The following is a 13,471-nucleotide window of genomic DNA, read 5'->3' as shown; positions in this document are numbered from 1 at the left end:
TGGAGTCACAGGAGTGCCACATCAAAACATAAATAAATACATAAATGTGGAAATATAAAGAGAAATAAATAAATAAATATGGAAATATAAAGAGAAATAAATAAATAAATAAATAAATGTGGAAATATAAAGAGAAATAAATAAATAAATAAATAAATGTGGAAATATAAAGAGAAATAAATAAAAAGGAAAATTTTGTCTTTGCTTTTATCTTTTTTCCTTTTATTTATTTCTCTTTATATTTCCATATTTATTTATTTATTTCTCTTTATATTTCCACATTTATTTATTTATTTCTCTTTATATTTCCACATTTATTTATTTAAGTATTATTTATTTATTTATTTCTCTTTATATTTCCACATTTATTTATTTCTTACAAAGGTTTAGGGCACATATAAAATGCATTGGAATTCCTACACCGATCACCTGATTTGAATGTAAATACCCTCAAATTAAAGCTTCTGCACTTAAAGCACATCTTGATTGTTTAATTTCAAATCTGCTGTGGTGCACAGAGCCCAAATGCTGAAAACTGTCTCAAACTCCAAAAATTTATGGACCGTACTATAAGTTAAATCTTCAGTTGTATCTTGAGGACAAAAAAATGTTTTGTCTAAGACCTTTGACCACTGAATTCTAATCAGTTCATCCTCAAAGCCCTTCAGGCCCTCAAAATACACCGTGTTCATGAGAATGTGATGGACATCTGGACGGACAACAACTGAGTTCGACTCCCACAGACTAGAAAAGTAGTACAATAACAACTTCACATCAGCGGTTTCCACAGGGGAGTGTAAAACCAAAGCTATACAGAGATGCTGGTTCAGGTGGCAGCATAAATAAAACACACCACCTTCAGAGAGGATACTGGGGTTTGTGTCCCATAGTTTGCTTATCATTCTAGCTAGATTTAGTTAAACTACTTGGTTAGGCTTTGTTAAGGATCATGATTTCGGGAAAACTAACCCTAACCCTAAAGAGCAGCTTCTCTCATCTGCAGCAACCTTTTCCGTTTTCTTTAATACCATCATACCCATCTAAAATATGATGTATTGCCTGAAAAGGAATAAATATGACAACACCAGCAGAGAAAGTTTCATTACTGGCATGTATTTTAGACACTGAGGGAGTTCAACAGGGGCCTATCATAGAGCCTATCTATGGGCTCAAAAGGACACCTGGTGCTTTAAAATCAAAGGCTTTAGAACAAACATCTTGATACAGTTATCTGGAATTAAAACCACCTCTAGCCAATGGATGTAACAAACCACCAAAAAGTATGGTAGTTGTTTTAGCATCACTTCATAAGGCTCTTTAGGAAATACGGCGTGTTTTACAGACGTCTCTAAAGACTTGTGATAGAGGAGTCTGTAGTCTCTGGTCTCTATTATTTGACATTGTTCTACAGCATGAGTTTTTCAGTTACACAATATATATCTCATCATTAGGTTTGTGCGCTTTTCCCTACTGAGAACTTCATTCTTTGTGTGAGTTTAATTAGTTTCTTACAATCAACTCTTACAGATAAACAGACTGCAGGCGCTCTACCTGCCCACTCACCTCCGATGTTTCTCTGACACAAACACCACAGTGTATGTATGTCTGAGGGTGATCCTGCCACCGGAATATCTAATACTTTATTAAATTTGTTTTTTTCCTCGATTGAAAGGACAGAAACACTGTCTGCATTTCAGTGGGCTCAAAGATCGCAAGCTTTTCTAATGCTAATCTACGTCGTAATTAGACTGCAGTCTTAATTCGGTCCTACATTCATGTGGTTTGTTGTGCGGACTCACTTATCACATAGGCACTAAGATTGTAAAAGAAAAGAACTGTGCTCGTTTAAAGCACTAAATCATGTGGCAGCAGTGAAGCATGCAGATTCTGTGATATTTGCACAACACAGTCAGGGCCACTTCTGAAACTTCCATCTCTTTCTATTCAAGCTATTTAAATATAAGAGCAGAACATTTTGGACCAGCTGACTCATTCGTTTATATTAAAATTTATATTAACGCCAAGAGAACTCCACTATAAGCAAAATGGGTAACCAGCTGGCCACACAGACAATAACTGTCTGCTATTTAGTGCCACAGATAAAACCCAAGGTTTGTCAGAGGCACTGAAATATTTAAGAAAAGAAGGACTTATCGAAGTGTTATTTCAAAAAGTGTTGTAATTAAAAAAAAATTTTCTTCCCCAAGTAATAGAAAACCTCTGCACAAAGGGAGAAAAACATCCTTTTCAGTTGGTTATATATAATAAGTGTTTTGTTAGAAATTTCCAATTACCTCAAGGAAAATGATGTACAGTGTTTACATCCCTACAAACACACACACTCACACACGAAAAGAGCAATAACAATAAGAGGCTGAATTATTTGTATATTCTGTCAAAATCAAATAATGTATTTTTAAATTCAAGTGTATTGTTCTTGTGTTTCCCCGATTGTGAAATAATTAAAACCTGTGAGATAAACAATGGAAATAGTCTAATTCACCTCTGCTGTAATGAGATTTTTGTGCCCTGCAGTTCTTTGCAACATCTAACAACTGTAAATGTGAACAAAAGGTGCAAAGTTGCATTTTTCTGCCTTTGGTAATAACTCTCACAAGCCTGTTATTAATGTCACCAGCAGCCTGTGGAATCACTGCCCTCTGAGCAGCTGCAGCCCCGTGTGTTTTGGTCAAGGACACAGTGACAAAGATAAACTCTCTGGCTACCATCGGCACTGACCTGCTGATACCAGTACCAGTGTGTGCACCATGGAAACATAGTGTCTGTTTGAACTAAAACTCTTCCTATAGATGGCAAAATATGTCCTTTAAGGTGCACAAGTGTGTGTGTGTGTGTGTGTGTGTGTGTGTGTGTGTGTGTGTGTGTGTGTGTGTGTGTGTGTGTGTGTGTGTGTGTGTGTGTGTGTGTGTGTGTGTGTGCGTGCGTCATCAACATGCATCAGCTACAGAGCATAAAACAATGAGAATAATTACCTTGATTTGATGCTCTTAGATCATCTGATAGTTGTCAGTGCCGAAAGCCTGAAATAAACAGAAAAGGAGAGAAAAATAAATAAACAAGCTGAATCCAGCAGGAGTTTCATTCACCAAAGAAGGGGCAGGTCTCTGCCTGACACACAGCGAAGAGTGTAAGAAAACTAGAAGGGAGTATTCCTGATTGGTGCATTTGTCTGCATCAAAGAGAGCCAAGTGCAAAATGAAGCAGCCGGGGAGGCTTTACATGGAGGAACAAAACAGAAAGCCACAATCAAGATTTTCACATAACAGATTCAGCTCATATGTGAACCAGTAGCTTAATAATACCCTGTGACATTTGGAAGAAAAAAAAAACAGCCTGATGCTTTTCATTATCAAGAGCACATTAATGTAAGATGAAAGAAACGAGGGGCTGGGGTAGCAGAGTGGTTAGAAAAATGCAGATATGGGGTAAGAACCACTTAGAGGCATGCTGAGGAGCTGTGTTACTTTCCTAAACAAGCACCATCTGAGTGCTCAGTATGAGGCTGCTGCAGCAATGAGCAACTCCCGGGTATGAATCAATGTAATGGGATCAGTGTGGCACAGAGCAAGAGGGCAAAAGAAAAAAAGCCTAAAAACACTTCACTTGTCCTCCTGTACTGTACATTATTTTGGATAAGAAGGGATGATGGGGCTGAAGGCGTGAGCGTTGTCTTGGGCTGAAGCTTGCTAACGGGGGAGGTTAGCTGTTTGCGCTGTGAATGCTTCAAAGTGTCACAGTCGCTGTCCAGGGTGCTGATCCTGCTGCTGCTTCAACTCCAGTGAATTGGAAACCCCCCTGGTGGGAGCAAATGGCCAAAACACTAAGGGTCAATTTTAGTCATTTCAGACCATAGCTTGCTTTACAAATAAAAAAAAGAAAAAGAAAGAAAAAAAACCTCTGCACTTGGATGCTGTGCAGTCAACCCATTATGATCCCCAGCTTGTTAAATACTGCCATTGTGTCAAAGAGTCAGGTTAAAAGCACTTCATAAGGAGGTTGGAGGTGGTTTTTAGCACAAGATGTTTCCCTAGGAGACAGAGAATTCAGTTTTATTTTATGACTTTCATTTTCTTGGGTAATGTGTGGAAATGATCATAATTTGAGTTAAAATAAACCCTTTATGACACTAACCAGATATTGCAGTACAGCATGTGTCCAAAGGGGCAGTGTATGACTACTTGGAAGAGAAAGTGAACTCCAGCAGCAGACATTAAGCATCACAGAATCAAATCACAATGTTGATTCATTATAACTGAATTAACCTACTTATAAATTCTTAAGCATGTAGTTGTTGGAGTTGGCAGCTTCCAAAACAGCATCCAGAAGAAGACACTGAATAATTGCTGTGACAGATTGTGGTCTAAAGCCAATATGAGAAGCATTAGCATTTTATTCTAACATTTAAAAAAAAAAAAGAAGTTCCTCAATATAAGCTCTTATTTGTTAAAAATAAATAAAACAAGTAGGGTGCAGTTATTATGTTACCACATCATTTTCTATGCAGTTAAAAAATTCGTCATTAGAGCTGCAAGTAATGCTTACATCAAAAATACCATAATACTTATATTCTGGAGAAACTCAAGGCTCTCATATGTTCTGGTGAGGGGCACACAATACATCAAATGACAGATCACTGCTTCCAAAAGAGCTTTAAATATTTGTTTCAGTCAAAAAAAAAAAAAAACACCAGAAAGTCAAACATGAGTTAGATCACAGGTGTCAAACTCAATTTAGTTCAGGTTCCACAGTCAGCCTCATTTGATCTCCAGTGAGCCAGAGCAGTAAAATCACAGCACAATAACCTATAAATAACCACAACTCCACAGGTTTCCTTTGTTTTCGGACCAAAAAGTACATTCTGTAAATGTTCACATTTGTGGAATTATGAACACCTTGAAATTTCTGAAGAAAAATAAATTCAATTTCAGCAATATTAAGCCTCAGATTATCAGTAACACATTAGAACTCACAGATCACAGTTTATCTCCAAAGGAATACAACGTTTAGTCACAGATATCTGGAACTGAACGATATATTTTACTTTATGATCAAAATGACAAAAGTCAGACAAAAAAACAGATTAAAAAAACAACAAAAATAAGACAAAATATTAGACACAAAATGACAAAAAATGAGCCAACCAACAGGAAACAAAACAAAAAAAGAGACAAAAAATTTGGTTAAAAAAGTTAGAAAGTAACAAGAAATGGACAAAAACAAGACCAAAAATTACACACATGACACAAATGAGACAAAAAATAACAAAATAACAAAAAAGACAACACAAGTGTGACAAGAAAAACACTAAAGGACAAAAACGACACACAAAACAACAAATGAAGGGAAACACAAGCAAGACAAAAATGAAACACAAAGCCAGACAACATATTACAAAAATGAGACACAAAACAACAAAAGAACAGCGAGCAATCTACTTTCTGATCAAAACAACTTGTCATGGTCGAGAAACTATGTGAAATTTATAGTTTTATTAATTTACAATCTGCAGTTAATGCGTTCTCTGTCATTTTCACTCTTTACAAAGTTGTGCCGCGGACCGGATTGGACCCTCTGAAGGTAGATGTTTTCTGTACACAGTAATGCAACAATTTTTCTACTTCTATTATGTCACATGAGGGTTGCAAGAGACATTTTTGGTGTCTGTATTTTGAGGATTTTTGCTCCATGTTGGAGTTTTAGTTACTCCATTAATTGCACATATGTTGCCTTGGAACGGAACAGGTTATCGGTGAGGGATGTTGGGAATGAATGGGTCCATTTTGGAATCAGCGATCAGCCATCAATCAACCATCTGTCAGCTCATTCGTCAGGTTAAACTGAGTGGAAGTAAATGCTGACTTCATTTGTCTTCACTGGACTTAGATGTGAAGTCGACATGCTGGTGATTTGGAGAAACACAAGATGAATGGAGGTGAATGGAGAGGAAGGAGACACACACACACAACCACCCACACACACACACACACAGGCACACTTGTTTTTCAGACCTAACTGCACAACTACCATTTATACTGGCAAGTAGGGATGGTTGCTGTCAAGATTTTAACGGTATTCCTTATTTTACCAATACTGCTTATCCATCCGGTACTTTCACAGTGTTCTTATTGGTACTTTTTAGTTTTTTTAAAGAGAAAAAAGAAGACGAATTATGAACACAATAAAGATTGCTTCATTGTCTCATATGTACTGAATATGAATTAACAATTTAAATAGACCCTGATGTTGTGTTGATGAGATGACCAGAGCACCGTGGACAGCCCCGCAGCTTTTACTCATAAAATAAAACATTCTGCCATGCGTTTCAATGAGCTGTCAAACATTACATCAGAATTAAAAGCTCCATGTTGAACAGACATGAAGTAAATGTCAGAGCATTGTGCTGATAAAACCTGGTCTGCTCTTCACTTTCCAATATAACACTAACGCAGGAATTTGACAGTAATTTTAACTGTGTGATTTTAACAGTTTGGTGAACAAAACAGCTGAAGTGTTTCTTCCACCACTAACACCAACAACAAAGTCAGAGAAACAGTGAACATAAAGTTGGACAGAGTTTGTTTTCAGCCCTAAAATGACTAAATCCTGCTGTCCTGTGCTCTGAAAGTGAAACAAAAATTACGGACAGCTTTATATATTTTTAGTCAACTCCATGTTTGGGGTGCTAGCAGACACAACAAACCTGGTGAGTGATGGTTAGACTCTTTAAACGCTTTGGTCAAAGTAAGAAAGAGACTGTGATGCAATTAAATCCACTCATTTCACATATAAAAGACAGTTTACCTGCCAGCAGCTGTAGAATATCTGTTTAGTTCTGCAGGAAGCTTTCCAAATGTTGAAAAATAACCCCGATAGAGGCATCAAAGTTATCTCAGCCCACACTGTTTTTAAATGGTGTCACAATAACCTTTAGCATATTGTAATTCTAGTGGTCTGAGAGGCATTGTTTCCGTGTTGTAGAAAATCGAGCCCATGATGGGAGTCTTCAAACAATAACAGGCTTTCCAGGTGAGGGAGTATAGTCAGGAACAAAGTCCTCAGTGAGAGATGGAGATGGTTGTACAACAGGAGGGATAGAAGACTATGACTCAAGAGAAAGGAGGTTCAAAGACTGTGTGAAGTGACACGTTAATGCTAACAGGTCTGGTGCCTTTGAAGCTCGTACACATGGCTGTGTTTCTATCATGAGAGGCTGAGGACAGACAGGAGGGAGATTTATAGACGGCATTACAAACAGAGACTATCAAAGATTTGGGTATTTAGGACACAGAAGTGGGTCTAATGAAACACTGCATAACTGCTGCTTTTATTATGATTATTTGATTAGAGTGATTTTTTATTCATGATCATATGAAAGTCTGTCTGTGATGATTCCAGCCTGTCCTCAAACCAAAAACGACCACATAAGTCGTCTGTACACGCCCGCATTATGACCCAGTGTTACGTTTTGACTATGTGACCTCTGGCGGTTGAGTAAATATCGACACTCCGGTGTTGCAGGTGAAACGTCACCATGAACAAACATTTATGTAACACTATCCCTGTCCCTATCCCTAACCCTAACCCCGTGCTGGGAAAGTGAGGAAAAAAGCCGTTACGCGAGGGAAAAGCCGTTTCTCGAATTAAATCCCGTAATGTGTTCCTTTTCCCCGTAGGAGCACTAATGTAAATACGCTCTCATGGGTCGTACTCCGGTGCACGTTACATACGACCGATGTGGTCGTATGAATTTGAGGACTTGTTGGATGATTCCCAACGTGAGGAAAGTGCAATATTACCAGCTTAAAGCCGTATTAATACAGCTTTGGAAATAATTATTAGACCACCTGTTGTTTTGTCACAGCAGGGATTTAACACTGATTATTTTGTTTGAATTTCATTATAGTGGCTAAATAATTACACCGTCTCATAAGAGACACAAATAAGTCTAATATTTTTATTGCATGCAGCAAATTATGTTGGAGAAATATAACTGGACTGAACCACAATCAAGTGAAATCCTCCTCATTCCAGCATGCATTCATACATAAAGTTCTTAAATGAACATCAAACATTAGTGTCATCCACAATTCCTGTGTTGCTTGTCAGCGTTAATCTGTGGAGGATGAAAAAAAAAGAAGAACTGCAATAAACTACAGTTGTTTCCCAAAGGCTCATCCTAAACAACGCTACAGGAACAGAAGCAGAACACCACACACAGTAACTTTCCCACATTCTCACGTTTGGCTCTTTCAGTCTGCTGTATCTAACCTCAGTGTTGAAGGGATACACACAGCAAAATGTTGCACTGCTATCCTGAAGTAGCTTCCAGCTAATGGAGGCACAAAGAGAATTTTCTCAGCAGGAGAGGAAACAACTGAGACAGACTGTAACTGAGGTGTGGAGCAGCTCATCCTGGGCGATGGTTTAGATCATAGCCTGTTATCTACAGTCCAGCGGATGCCCTATTGCTCCTTCACACACCACCACTCAAGGAATTTCAACCACCGAGTATTTTCAAGTATTTTTTTTCCCCCCGTCTAACAAAATAAATAAATAAATGAAAATCACACCTCCGAAAGTGGGTGATACTGGAGTTAGCTGGCATGCCTCAAAGATGCTTTTTCCCCCTCCAAAGTCTTTGAAAAGGACAACTGAGGGACCTCTGCTGAGTTTAGAGTTTGTTTCTGTGCTCATTTAAAGTGAGGAGAAAAGAAAGAGAGAGCATTAAAAAAAAGCATCATGTGAGTTTATGAAGACCTCAGTAACAACGAACTAACGGAAATCAGGATGACAAAAAAAAAAAAAATCGAGGAAAAATAAGAGCAGAGCAAGAACTAAATCAAACCATGAATAAACATTTAAAATAGAAAAGATGTGATTGAGTTTGAAGTACAGAAGGACACCTGAGCAGCATGACTCCTGAATAAATGTTCCTTTAGTGCACCTGAACATTGAGGAGTTGGTAAAACATTATGTTATTATGTTGAGTCCTTCACAGTCAGCTCATCTATTCCAAGTCATTCAAACATTTAATTCCACGTCTTGTATCTGCCAAGTCTATTGAATTCCACCCATCTGCAAATCGAGATGCTTTCCCCCTTGATTTGGACAGAGCTCCAACAAATCCTCGTGCATGAACCACACCGTCTCTCAGCTCTAGTGGACTGTAATTATGCAAATCCATGACCTGTTTTCAAACTGAGTTCAGCTTTGAGTTAATTTGACAAGATCTGTTTAGCCCGTTATTTATCATCAGCTTGGCGTGAAATGCAAAAATTAGATCCATTTTTAGCGTTGTTTTAAAAGATATGATTGATTAAAGGGTTGCAATTGATTTGCGAAACATGCACTTTAAATGGTACATAACATGAAGGGAAATGGGATGGAATCTGATGCAGATATTTTTGAGATGCAGTCCGTTATCTTCAAAAAGCCATTATACACATGTTTGGTTCAAATCATATTTAAACTGCTTATTATAAGTTTTTGGATCAAGTTAAACTGAGATTTTCAAAACAAGTTCCTGGTTGAGTGGCGATATAGTCTGCAGATAAATGCCTTCCATTAAACTTGCCCAAATCAGCCACAGCATTCAAACCAGTTGTCCTAAGCTTAGGAAAATATAGTTTTGGTTAAAGGAAAACAGTACAAGACAGAGCCTGTGCTGTAGTGCTGCACAATTCACATGTGCTCATACTTGCATTACAGCAGTTTTGACTTGCTGCAATCATTCTGTTATTTCTACTGACCATTAGGAGCTCCCATAGTAAAATACTTTTAGTGTAAGTGGTGGCGGACAAAAGCAACGGCTGTGTAAAAATACATACCAGCGTTTATCTCACACAAATTGCTGGATTCAGGGGTGTGCAATTTTGCAAAGTAAAAGATGGGTATAAAGTTTGTCTCGCCACCACATATGAAAGACAAAAAGGGAATCTGGTTATTAAAGGTTGGAACTTTGGACGATCTCCTCATCAGTTATAGAGAAGGAATGATTTCAGCAGATGAAACCTGTGATGATGCTACAAGCACACAAAAGATCTGCACAAAAAGCATACTCTCATGAACAAGAGAGGCTGCTTTTGAGGAATAAGCAAAATAATTTTACTTAGAGTTTGACTGAAAATGATTTAAACTGTTGTTTAGCAATTCTGATGACAAACATTAATGAATAATAGAACTGGTGGCTCATGTTTACAGCAACAGATAAATAGAAAACAAAATGCATACAGAGTTGTGCTTCCACTTAAACCCTGATGTGTTTTTGTTTCCAGTCATTTAGAAATTTACTTATTGCTCTTTTGGGTGATATAAGTGACATAATTCTGACAGTAGAATTCAAATTTATGATTATTTACGCCCACAACATGTAGTCTATGTTTCGGAGTTAATGCACATTTCATGAAATGCTCGCACTTCAAAGTGTCTTCTGGAGTGTTTGCTGTTAAAAAAACCAACCTGAACCACTGTTCACCGTAAACAAGCACAAGACGTTTCAAGCCGGCTATAGAATATGTCCCACAGAGCCAAACGTCACACAGATGCCAGCAGAAAACTGTGTCAAACTCAAACTCCTGAACCCCCACAGAGTGTTTCTTCCTTCACCGAGCCATCACCCCCCCCCCACACACACACACACACACACACACACACGTTTATCTGTTAACTTTAACCCTCAACAACAAACGCTTTGACTTGTGAGTTTAAAGACTTCCTCCTCTCTGACAACAGATGGAGCAGCAGAGGCGCAGAAACATTCATTTGTCTTCATTGTGTGAAAAAGACAAATTAGTATGTTTTGTAGGAATATCCTGAGAAAAAGACAAGAAGCTGATTACTCATCCAGATCTACATTATGCTGTGGGATTCAGATCAGGACTTCTTCCAGCAACGTGGCCCACTAACAAACACAGAAAGTACGTTTGTATTGTTTATTTGTTTGGTTTTATTAGGTCTATTCAGATATAATGACTCCTATTCATATGCTACTTTATTCATTTAATTTCTTAAAGAAAGTAAGCAAAGATAACAGCTGAAAAAATAGTACCTGTGTGTTTCTTATAACTGGTTATTGTATATTTACTGTGTCATTTCATATTGCTTTTATGAGAAGCAGTGCAGACATTAACCAAAGCAATCCGTCCACCAAAAGTCACACACTGTACATAATATGTAGATGGTTCAGTGGGATTACGAAGAAAATATCAAACAAGAGAAGCTACGACAATAAACAAGTGTCTGTTTCTGCTGCTGGATTAAAAGATTCTATGTGGGTGGACACAAAGTTTTACATTTTCTTTCCACCTGGTATTTCAGCTACAACTGAGGAGATCATTTTATTTAAACAGTGTAAAAATATAAAATACATCACAGACATTTCCAACACACATTTAACCTCATAACCAGTAAACCTGAAGAATAGAGCATTTCAACAGATATGACAAAAGACGAAAATTGCTTTCCTGTTGTGCTCGAGGATCTTCAGCTCAGTCCATTAAAGGAGCGAGAGCATCAAAATCAGATGATTAGAAAATGTTCTTCAAGCTTAAACACAAGGTTTTAGTTGCATAGCAACAGCAGCTCACAAACAACTCTTCCTCAAACAGATTCACCCTGAGGACACGGCGGGGCAGACATGCTGGGTGATGAGTCGGCCGCATGGGTGGCGGTGGTAATGGCAACGAGAAGCTCCCAGCTCACAAGCCCCTCCACCACCGATAAATGTGAGTGCTAGACTAGAACGCTATCGAGTCCTGGAAGCCCCTAAGAGCAAGCAGAGAGGTCTAAAGCTGAGGCAGGCACAGAAACAGCAAGGTAATGACTGTAATTCAACTTCACCTCCTGGGTAAGTGAGTGAGAGTGAAAGTTTAAAGCTTGAATCAATGAGAGCAGACAAGAGGGGCAGACCACAAGAGAGCAGCGCGCATGGCACCATTCATGGGTCAATGAAGGAAAGAAATGGAGGCGGAAGAGGGAGAAAGAAAGAAGTGGCCGAGAAGAAGAGAGACGACAGGAGTAACAGGAAGCTGGAGATCTGATGGAGCTACAAGGTGGTTTCATGGATGCGGGTGTTTTTTTTTTAAAGGAAGCCACCGATTTAGCTGTCTGGTTCATGTGTAAGTCGCCACCCGTCACGCCTCCCACAGCACACACACATACACTGGGATGATCACAGCCACACACACACACCAGTTCAGCTCACAAACATTAATCACCGCCGCTGTCTAGAGGGGAATTCAACGGTGTTTTTCCCTCAGGGCAGCAGTTCAACAGTTTCAGCTCAGCACCCTCTCTGGGTAAATGTAGTTTCTCACCCAGAGACTGAAATTCTACCATCTGAGGGTGTGTTTGGACGGCTGTGCTGTGAGGATGTACTGAGCTCTGGCTTTGTTCCTACCACGATAAGCATCATTTTAGTAAATTAGAACATCTCAGTGTGTAGTATTGTGCTCATACCGTTGCAATTAACCTTGAACATGCCTTTAAAAACATAGTGCAGAGCCACGGTTGACCTGTTAACTGGTCTTGTGTGTCTTCTATGACTACAAGCTCGGTCAGCTTGTCAGAAACTGGTATATTTTAGAGCCATGCAACACATCTTTATGCAATAATTTCAGAGGACTGAAGTGCATCAGATCGAATGCCTTATTAACCACCCATGCAATGTACACTTATATTACTTTAAAGGGACAATGTTGTTCAAAATCCAGTTTTTATTGTTTTCAACAGAATTCTGTGCCCCCAATGTGGTACTGAAGACATCAAGACCATAAAAGAATACACATGGAATTATGTTGTAGACAAAAAAGTGTTAATCTTCAATATTCACCCCCTGTCAAAAGTTTTAGGACAGGTTCTTATTCAAATGAATTAGAAAGCGTCCTAAAACTTTTGACAGGGGGTGTTCATCTATAATGTAGAAAATAATACAAATAAATAAAAACCACTGAATGGAAAGGTGTGTCCAAACTTTTTACTGATAGTGTTTGCATACGCTTTGTTTCACTGCATTCTATAATATTTAACACACATATACATGCGGGGTTTAAGTCTTAAGCGCCATGCTAATGCTTTTGTCGAGATCCAGTTGACTTTGTTCAGAAATTCTGCCAGTTATCAGTTCCCAGATTTATTCTGTATGTCCATCTTTGTGCAGCTTTCTCTCTCAGCTTTGTTGTTTCCACATGTACAAATCCACACATCACATTTACCTTCTATAGCAATATGCTAAAACCTTGCAAAACAGCCCCGTCCAACCAGATCTACAATATGTAACGTGAAGTTTTAGACAGGAAGTCATTCCTTCTCCCATCGGTTTTGACATGTTACATAAATCCAAGCAAACACCATCATTAGTGTGTCATGGTCAGTGCAGACTACAAGAATTGTGCCGCAATTACCCTGTCAGGGACAAATTTGGGACAAAAACTCTTGAGTCGCCAAAGGATAT

At 38.5% G+C, this 13,471-nt stretch overlaps 1 protein-coding gene across 2 annotated transcripts in view; it reads right to left on the bottom strand.

The window, feature by feature from the left end:
* The window catches only part of LOC110951183 (protein phosphatase 1 regulatory subunit 29-like), a 297,756-nt gene that overhangs the window by 94,808 nt on the left and 189,477 nt on the right, over positions 1 to 13,471 (bottom strand). For both annotated transcript variants that reach the window (XM_051945089.1, XM_051945090.1), the window contains one exon: positions 2,994 to 3,041. The gene's annotated coding sequence lies outside the window, so the exon portion shown is untranslated. The remainder of the gene's footprint in view (positions 1 to 2,993; positions 3,042 to 13,471) is intronic.

The sequence above is a fragment of the Acanthochromis polyacanthus genome, chromosome 3 (assembly GCF_021347895.1).
Source record: "Acanthochromis polyacanthus isolate Apoly-LR-REF ecotype Palm Island chromosome 3, KAUST_Apoly_ChrSc, whole genome shotgun sequence".
Lineage (NCBI taxonomy): Eukaryota > Metazoa > Chordata > Actinopteri > Pomacentridae > Acanthochromis > Acanthochromis polyacanthus.
The sequence above is the reverse complement of the archived record's forward strand: the minus strand, read 5'-3'. Positions and strand labels throughout refer to the sequence as shown.